Source organism: Cherax quadricarinatus, chromosome 15 (genome assembly GCF_038502225.1).
Source record: "Cherax quadricarinatus isolate ZL_2023a chromosome 15, ASM3850222v1, whole genome shotgun sequence".
Taxonomy (NCBI): domain Eukaryota; kingdom Metazoa; phylum Arthropoda; class Malacostraca; order Decapoda; family Parastacidae; genus Cherax; species Cherax quadricarinatus.
The window spans coordinates 891,586-900,747 of NC_091306.1; the positions used below are offsets into that span (position 1 = coordinate 891,586).

Consider the following 9,162-nt stretch of genomic DNA (forward strand, 5'->3'; position numbering starts at 1 on the left):
CAATCTTGTAGAATGTACAGCATAGGGCCGTAGACGTGGCTTATATACTGTAGTGAGGTGACGTGAAGCAGTTGGAGGCGGGGTCATAGTGGTACCATCCACTAGTCGAAGTAGGTCTTCGTCCAAAGGTTGAACAAGTGTTGAAGAATTCTTTGTAACAAGATCCCATGATGCTGCTGTGTCTGACAGTTGTGATGAATGGTTTGAAAAACCGACATGTTGAAGATTGAGACACTTATGCAGCATATGGGAATCTTTATTCAGGAAACGTTTCGCCACGCAGTGGCTTCATCAGTCCAATACAAAGAGGAAGGCGTAAGGAGAGGAGGAGAATGAGGTAATCAGTCCCTCAACCTGGAGTCGATGTGTTCAGTCCATCAATCTTGTAGAATGTACAGCATAGGGCCGTAGACGTGGCTTATATACTGTAGTGAGGTGACGTGAAGCAGTTGGAGGCGGGGTCATAGTGGTACCATCCACTAGTCGAAGTAGGTCTTCGTCCAAAGGTTGAACAAGTGTTGAAGAATTCTTTGTAACAAGATCCCATGATGCTGCTGTGTCTGACAGTTGTGATGAATGGTTTGAAAAACCGACATGTTGAAGATTGAGACACTTATGCAGCATATGGGAATCTTTATTCAGGAAACGTTTCGCCACGCAGTGGCTTCATCAGTCCAATACAAAGAGGAAGGCGTAAGGAGAGGCGGCTTATATGTCGCGGCGACGCATGTTGGAGGCGCGGGTCATGCGGCAATATTCACTAAAGTCGAAGCAGGTCTTCGTCCGTAGGCCGAACAAGTGCCGAAGAATTCCAGGTCAAGATCCAGCAAGATGTGTTCGACAAGCTGCATGAATGGCTTCAGTGCCCGACACGAGCACACCATGAAGACAGCGGGAATCTCTTTATTCGCGAACGCCGCCACGCAGCGGTTTCATCAGTCCAACATAAAGAGAAGGCGTAGCGAGAGGAAAATGAGGTATCAGTCTCGTCTCCGAGTCGATGTGTGCCAGTCTATCAATCTTGCAGAATGCATAGCATAGCTGTAGACGTGGCTACATATGCAGGTGACATAGTCACAGGCATTATCCACCAGTCGAAAGTAGTCTTCGTCCAGTATGAATAGCGCTATTAATTCTGTAACAGCATCCATGAGCGCCGTTCGACAGCCAGATGAATGGTTTGAAATGACATAGTGATTGAGACATTTACAAAAGATGTAACTTTGATTCAGAACAAGTTTCACACGCAGTGAAACAGTCCAATGAAGAGGAAGGCGTAAGGAGAGAGAGAACGAGGCATCGTCCTCACCTGGCCATCCACATCTTGTAGATCGTACAGCAGTTAGGTAGACGGCTATATATACTGGGCAGGTGATGTGAAAGTTAGTTGAGGCGGCTCAGTGGTACATTCACTAAAGTCGAGCAGGTTCGTCGTTGTTGAACGTTGTTGAAGAATTCTTTGTAATAAGATCCCATGATGCTGCTGTGTTCGACAAGTTGCGATGAATGGTTTGAAAATCGACATGCCGAAGATCGAGCACACGCAGCTGGCGGGTTCCACAGAATAGCTGCCACGCAGTGGTTACCGTCCGACAGAGAATGCAGTATCGTTCCTCACCTGAGTCGACGTAATTAGTCTAGACGGCTTAGCGTCGTGCGGCAAGCTTTAGAGGCGGGTCATAGTGGCACTATCCACTAGTCAACCTTCAACATGTCGGTTTTTCAAACCATTCATCACAACTGTCAGACACAGCAGCATCATGGGATCTTGTTACAAAGAATTCTTCAACACTTGTTCAACCTTTGGACGAAGACCTACTTCGACTAGTGGATGGTACCACTATGACCCCGCCTCCAACTGCTTCACGTCACCTCACTACAGTATATAAGCCACGTCTACGGCCCTATGCTGTACATTCTACAAGATTGATGGACTGAACACATCGACTCCAGGTTGAGGGACTGATTACCTCATTCTCCTCCTCTCCTTACGCCTTCCTCTTTGTATTGGACTGATGAAGCCACTGCGTGGCGAAACGTTTCCTGAATAAAGATTCCCATATGCTGCATAAGTGTCTCAATCTTCAACATGTCGGTTTTTCAAACCATTCATCACAACTGTCAGACACAGCAGCATCATGGGATCTTGTTACAAAGAATTCTTCAACACTTGTTCAACCTTTGGACGAAGACCTACTTCGACTAGTGGATGGTACCACTATGACCCCGCCTCCAACTGCTTCACGTCACCTCACTACAGTATATAAGCCACGTCTACGGCCCTATGCTGTACATTCTACAAGATTGATGGACTGAACACATCGACTCCAGGTTGAGGGACTGATTACCTCATTCTCCTCCTCTCCTTACGCCTTCCTCTTTGTATTGGACTGATGAAGCCACTGCGTGGCGAAACGTTTCCTGAATAAAGATTCCCATATGCTGCATAAGTGTCTCAATCTTCAACATGTCGGTTTTTCAAACCATTCATCACAACTGTCAGACACAGCAGCATCATGGGATCTTGTTACAAAGAATTCTTCAACACTTGTTCAACCTTTGGACGAAGACCTACTTCGACTAGTGGATGGTACCACTATGACCCCGCCTCCAACTGCTTCACGTCACCTCACTACAGTATATAAGCCACGTCTACGGCCCTATGCTGTACATTCTACAAGATTGATGGACTGAACACATCGACTCCAGGTTGAGGGACTGATTACCTCATTCTCCTCCTCTCCTTACGCCTTCCTCTTTGTATTGGACTGATGAAGCCACTGCGTGGCGAAACGTTTCCTGAATAAAGATTCCCATATGCTGCATAAGTGTCTCAATCTTCAACATGTCGGTTTTTCAAACCATTCATCACAACTGTCAGACACAGCAGCATCATGGGATCTTGTTACAAAGAATTCTTCAACACTTGTTCAACCTTTGGACGAAGACCTACTTCGACTAGTGGATGGTACCACTATGACCCCGCCTCCAACTGCTTCACGTCACCTCACTACAGTATATAAGCCACGTCTACGGCCCTATGCTGTACATTCTACAAGATTGATGGACTGAACACATCGACTCCAGGTTGAGGGACTGATTACCTCATTCTCCTCCTCTCCTTACGCCTTCCTCTTTGTATTGGACTGATGAAGCCACTGCGTGGCGAAACGTTTCCTGAATAAAGATTCCCATATGCTGCATAAGTGTCTCAATCTTCAACATGTCGGTTTTTCAAACCATTCATCACAACTGTCAGACACAGCAGCATCATGGGATCTTGTTACAAAGAATTCTTCAACACTTGTTCAACCTTTGGACGAAGACCTACTTCGACTAGTGGATGGTACCACTATGACCCCGCCTCCAACTGCTTCACGTCACCTCACTACAGTATATAAGCCACGTCTACGGCCCTATGCTGTACATTCTACAAGATTGATGGACTGAACACATCGACTCCAGGTTGAGGGACTGATTACCTCATTCTCCTCCTCTCCTTACGCCTTCCTCTTTGTATTGGACTGATGAAGCCACTGCGTGGCGAAACGTTTCCTGAATAAAGATTCCCATATGCTGCATAAGTGTCTCAATCTTCAACATGTCGGTTTTTCAAACCATTCATCACAACTGTCAGACACAGCAGCATCATGGGATCTTGTTACAAAGAATTCTTCAACACTTGTTCAACCTTTGGACGAAGACCTACTTCGACTAGTGGATGGTACCACTATGACCCCGCCTCCAACTGCTTCACGTCACCTCACTACAGTATATAAGCCACGTCTACGGCCCTATGCTGTACATTCTACAAGATTGATGGACTGAACACATCGACTCCAGGTTGAGGGACTGATTACCTCATTCTCCTCCTCTCCTTACGCCTTCCTCTTTGTATTGGACTGATGAAGCCACTGCGTGGCGAAACGTTTCCTGAATAAAGATTCCCATATGCTGCATAAGTGTCTCAATCTTCAACATGTCGGTTTTTCAAACCATTCATCACAGATAACATCTCCCCATGGGTATTGAGAGAGGGAGCAGAGGCGCTATGTGTACCCCTAACAACAATATTCAATACATCTATCGAAACAGGGAGATTGCCTGAGGCATGGAAGACAGCAAATGTAGTCCCAATCTTTAAAAAAGGAGACAGACATGAAGCATTAAACTACAGACCAGTGTCACTGACATGTATAGTATGCAAAATCATGGAGAAGATTATCAGGAGAAGAGTGGTGGAACACCTGGAAAGGAATGATCTCATCAACAGCAGCCAACATGGTTTCAGGGACGGGAAATCCTGTGTCACAAACCTACTGGAGTTCTATGACATGGTGACAGCAGTAAGACAAGAGAGAGAGGGGTGGGTGGATTGCATTTTCTTGGACTGCAAGAAGGCGCTTGACACAGTTCCACACAAGAGATTGGTGCAAAAACTGGAGGACCAAGCAGGGATAACAGGGAAGGCACTACAATGGATCAGGGAATACTTGTCAGGAAGACAGCAGCGAGTCATGGTACGTGGCGAGGTGTCAGAGTGGGCACCTGTGACCAGCGGGGTCCCGCAGGGGTCAGTCCTAGGACCAGTGCTGTTTCTGGTATTTGTGAACGACATGACGGAAGGAATAGACTCTGAGGTGTCCCTGTTTGCAGATGACGTGAAGTTGATGAGAAGAATACACTCGATCGAAGACCAGGCAGAACTACAAAGGGATCTGGACAGGCTGCAGACCTGGTCCAGCAATTGGCTCCTGGAGTTCAATCCCACCAAGTGCAAAGTCATGAAGATTGGGGAAGGGCAAAGAAGGCCGCAGACGGAGTACAGTCTAGGGGGTCAGAGACTACAAACCTCACTCAAGAAAAAAGATCTTGGGGTGAGTATAACACCAGGCACATCTCCTGAAGCGCACATCAACTAAATAACTGCTGCAGCATATGGGCGCCTAGCAAACCTCAGAACAGCATTCCGACATCTTAATAAGGAATCATTCAGGACCCTGTACACCGTGTATGTTAGGCCCATATTGGAGTATGCGGCACCAGTTTGGAACCGACACCTAGCCAAGCACGTGAAGAAACTAGAGAAAGTGCAAAGGTTTGCAGCAAGACTAGTCCCAGAGCTAAGAGGTATGTCCTACGAGGAGAGGTTAAGGGAAATCAACCTGACGACACTGGAGGACAGGAGAGATAGGGGGGACATGATAACGACATACAAAATACTGAGAGGAATTGACAAGGTGGACAAAGACAGGATGTTCCAGAGATTGGACACAGTAACAAGGGGACACAGTTGGAAGCTGAAGACACAGATGAATCACAGGGATGTTAGGAAGTATTTCTTCAGCCACAGAGTAGTCAGTAAGTGGAATAGTTTGGGAAGCGATGTAGTGGAGGCAGGATCCATACATAGCTTTAAGCAGAGGTATGATAAAGCTCACGGCTCAGGGAGAGTGACCTAGTAGCGATCAGTGAAGAAGCGGGGCCAGGAGCTCGGACTCGACCCCCGCAACCTCAACTAGGTGAGTACACTGCTCAGTCCATGTTATACACAGTATTTTTAGGTGGAAGTAGAGATATTACGAAAACTTGAATTTAAAAATTATAAAATATTCTGTGTAAGAGATGAATAAGGATTATAATTATTTTACATTAAGGCTAGTTATGCTGTATATGCTAAGTTGCTATTTACAGTAAAGACAACATAATAATAACGATAACTTCTCAGAAATGGAGCAGAACTCTACCCGGTTCGAGGCATATCTAAAAATACCAGCAAAGGCTCCACCACAACGCCATGTGGGACTAAGAGGATTCATCCAACTAAGTATATTTCTATACAGTAGAGAAGCTAGCACGGGTCCCATGCTATTACGATTTCACGAGTCACTGATACGGCTTTGAAGAGACTTGAACTAGATTAAGTCGCTGCCATGTGTAGGTGTGGGATTCATACATAAAAACCTTCACTTGTGATCACAGAGAGGCCAGTGCTAACTTTTGTAATGTATCGAAATGTACCTCGTTGGACGATTCCTATTAATCCCGAATGGCGTAGTTATGTGAGCGTTGGTTCTGATAATTTTCGAGCTGCCTAATTGTGAGTCCAGTCTTGCTCCGTTTCTGAGTTGTTTACAGCCGTGTAATTACGATTTCACGAGTCGGTAGCTAATCCTAATACACATGTATTTAAGCTATGTGAGTCAGATCGTAAACTACAAAAAAAAAAACACTGATAATATAAAGCAAGTTACAATTTGTGAGAATATCTTCCGTATACCTTTAACATGTACAGCATTTTGAACATAATTTATGCTAATAAAGAGTTATTTTGTGGATGAAAATTAAAAATTTATGCGGGAGATGAAGCATTGCAAAAGTCAATGCAGTGATTTACAAAATTTTCTCAAGTAAACCATTAACCAGAACTAGAAGTGTTCTTCCTAGAGATTATTTATCAAGTAGTGAGTGAGATGGAACATGGATGACAACCACAAGGCAGATCAGGAATGACTGATAAGATTAGATTAAATGTCGCTCAGGTCACCGAAGGAGATAAAACAGCCAAAGTCAGTTCAAGCCAGGCTTGTTCTGGAGATTAGAGCACATGACAGAGCCCTGAGAAACGTAAACATCAACACAAACGAAGCCGTAGCTAAAATTCACGTTAGCAATATTGTGTATAAGAACCGAAACAAGACAGGGTCTTTGGAGGCTCGAAGATGGGCAGATAGTTTTGTAATACAGAACGAAAAAGTGTGTTGTTAGTATCAACAAGGAGAGCACTTTTCATATGTTCTTTGTCAGAAAGAGAGCAATCAATATTATCAATGCACTTGGGAAGGCAAGAAAAACAGGACAGAGTAAACATCAGAAGACATGCATAAAAACAGGACTTTATTGAAGATAACATTTCAGTCTAAAGAGAGCTTATTTGAGCGAACGTTTCTCTATAAGGAGAGCATTAATGGGACAACGATTCGCTTTAAGGAGAGCTGTCTCAAATCATGAAAAAGCTCTCCTAAGACGAAGCGTTGTCCCAGTGAAGACTTGCACTGCCACATGTGTCTTAGTAATCATTCCCACCTACAACAAGTCGAAGCTTCAACCAGAGCAAACAACAGGAATATCGATGCGGGAGGAGAATTTTTTGAAGTTTATTATTTTGATAATACGAATTCTCTGTCTCAGATTTATAAGAGAGTGAGAGTGCTGGTGTCTTCATCGTGAAAACTAAGTTTCTAACTCAATCATTTTTTTCTTTACCTTTCTGGCCCTCCGTTAGTTTTAAGATTTTCACATTAGAGTTCCTTAAAATTAAAATATTCATGATCAGAAATTTTGCATTTCTTCGTTCTTGTCTTTACGCATCTTTGTGTTCCATTATGTCAACGCTTATTTCTCTCTGTTCTTCTGTTGTGTACCCTTGTCTGTATAATTACGGGCGTGTGCGCCTATTAATGTGCAAGTGTGTGCACCTGTATCTTGTGTTGCTGTGTATCTACTCTCTCTCTCTCTGTCTCCATTATACCATCAAAACCCTTTGCTAATCTCCCTGAGAGAGAGAGAGAGAGAGAGAGAGAGAGAGAGAGAGAGAGAGAGAGAGAGAGAGAGAGAGAGAGAGAGAGAGAGAGAAGGGGAGGTGTCTGGAGTTTTGCCCTTAACATTCCGTCTGATCAAAGCACTACTATCCAGTATTTTATGTCCGATTCTGGGAGTATACGCTACGTAATGATTCAGCTGTCTTCTGTCGGAGCTCACTGAGTTATTACTGTCATCTGCTGTCCTGGCTGAGTTGCTTATTATTGTCTGCTAGTGCTGTTGGTTGAGTTATTACTGTTTTCTGCTGGTGCTGTTGAAGGTATTACTATCTTCTCTTGTGTGTTTGTGTGTGTGTGTGTGTGTGTGTGTGTGTGTGTGTGTGTGTGTGTGTGTGTGTGTGTGTGTGTGTACTCACCTATTTGTACTCACCTATTTGTGGTTGCAGGGGTCGAGTCATAGCTCCTGGCCCCGCCTCTTCACTGATTGCTACTAGGTCCTCTCTCTCCCTGCTACATGAGCTATATCATACCTCGCCTTAAAACTATGTATGGTTCCCGCCTCCACTACTTCACTTTCTAGACTATTCCACGACTTGACTACTCTATGACTGAAGAAATACTTCCTAACATCCCTTCGATTCATCTGAGTCTTCAACTTCCAATTGTGACCTCTTGTGTCTGTGTCCCATCTCTGGAACATCCTGTCTTTGTCCACCTTGTCTATTCCGCGCAGTATTTTATATGTCGTTATCATCTCTCCCCTGACCCTCCTGGCCTCCAGTGTCGTCAGGCCGATTTCCCTCAACCTTTCTTCGTAGGACAATCCCCGTAGCTCTGGGACTAGTCTTGTTGCAAACCTTTGCACTTTCTCTAATTTCTTGACGTGCTTGACTAGGTGTGGATTCCAAACTGGTGCTGCATACTCCAGTATGGGCCTGACGTAAATGGTATACAGGGTCTTGAACGACTCCTTACTGAGGTATCGGAACGCTATCCGTAGGTTTGCCAGTCGCCCTTATGCTGCAGCAGTTATCTGATTTATGTGCGCCTCAGGAGATATGCTCGGTGTTATACTCACCCCCAGATCTTTTTCCTTGAGTGAGGTTTGCAGTCTTTGGCCATCTAAACTATATTGTGTCTGCGGTCTTCTTTGCCCTTCCCCAATCTTCATGACTTTGCATTTGGCAGGGTTAAACTCAAGGAGCCAGTTGCTGGACCAGGCTTGCAGCCTGTCCAGGTCTCTTTGTAGTCCTGCCTGATCCTCATCCGATTTGATTCTTCTCATTAACTTCACATCATCTGCAAACAAGGACACTTCTGAGTCTATCCCTTCCGTTATGTCGTTCACATATACCAAGAACAGCACAGGTCCTAGGACTGACCCCTGTGGAACCCCGCTTGTCACAAGCGCCCACTCTGACACCTCGTCACGTACCATGACTCGTTGTTGCCTCCCTGTCAGGTATTCTCTGATCCATTGCAGTGCCTTTCCTGTTATGTGTGCCTGATCTTCTAGCTTTTTCAGTAACCTCTTGTGAGGAACTGTGTCGAAGGCCTTTTTGCAGTCCAAAAAAATGCAGTCGATCCACCCCTCTCTCTCTTGTCTTACTTCTGTCACCTT

General features: G+C 44.8%; 1 protein-coding gene across 16 annotated transcripts in view; it reads left to right on the forward strand.

The window, feature by feature from the left end:
* The window catches only part of LOC128692119 (serine-rich adhesin for platelets), a 580,093-nt gene that overhangs the window by 467,216 nt on the left and 103,715 nt on the right, over positions 1–9,162 (forward strand). The gene's annotated exons all lie outside the window — the stretch shown is intronic.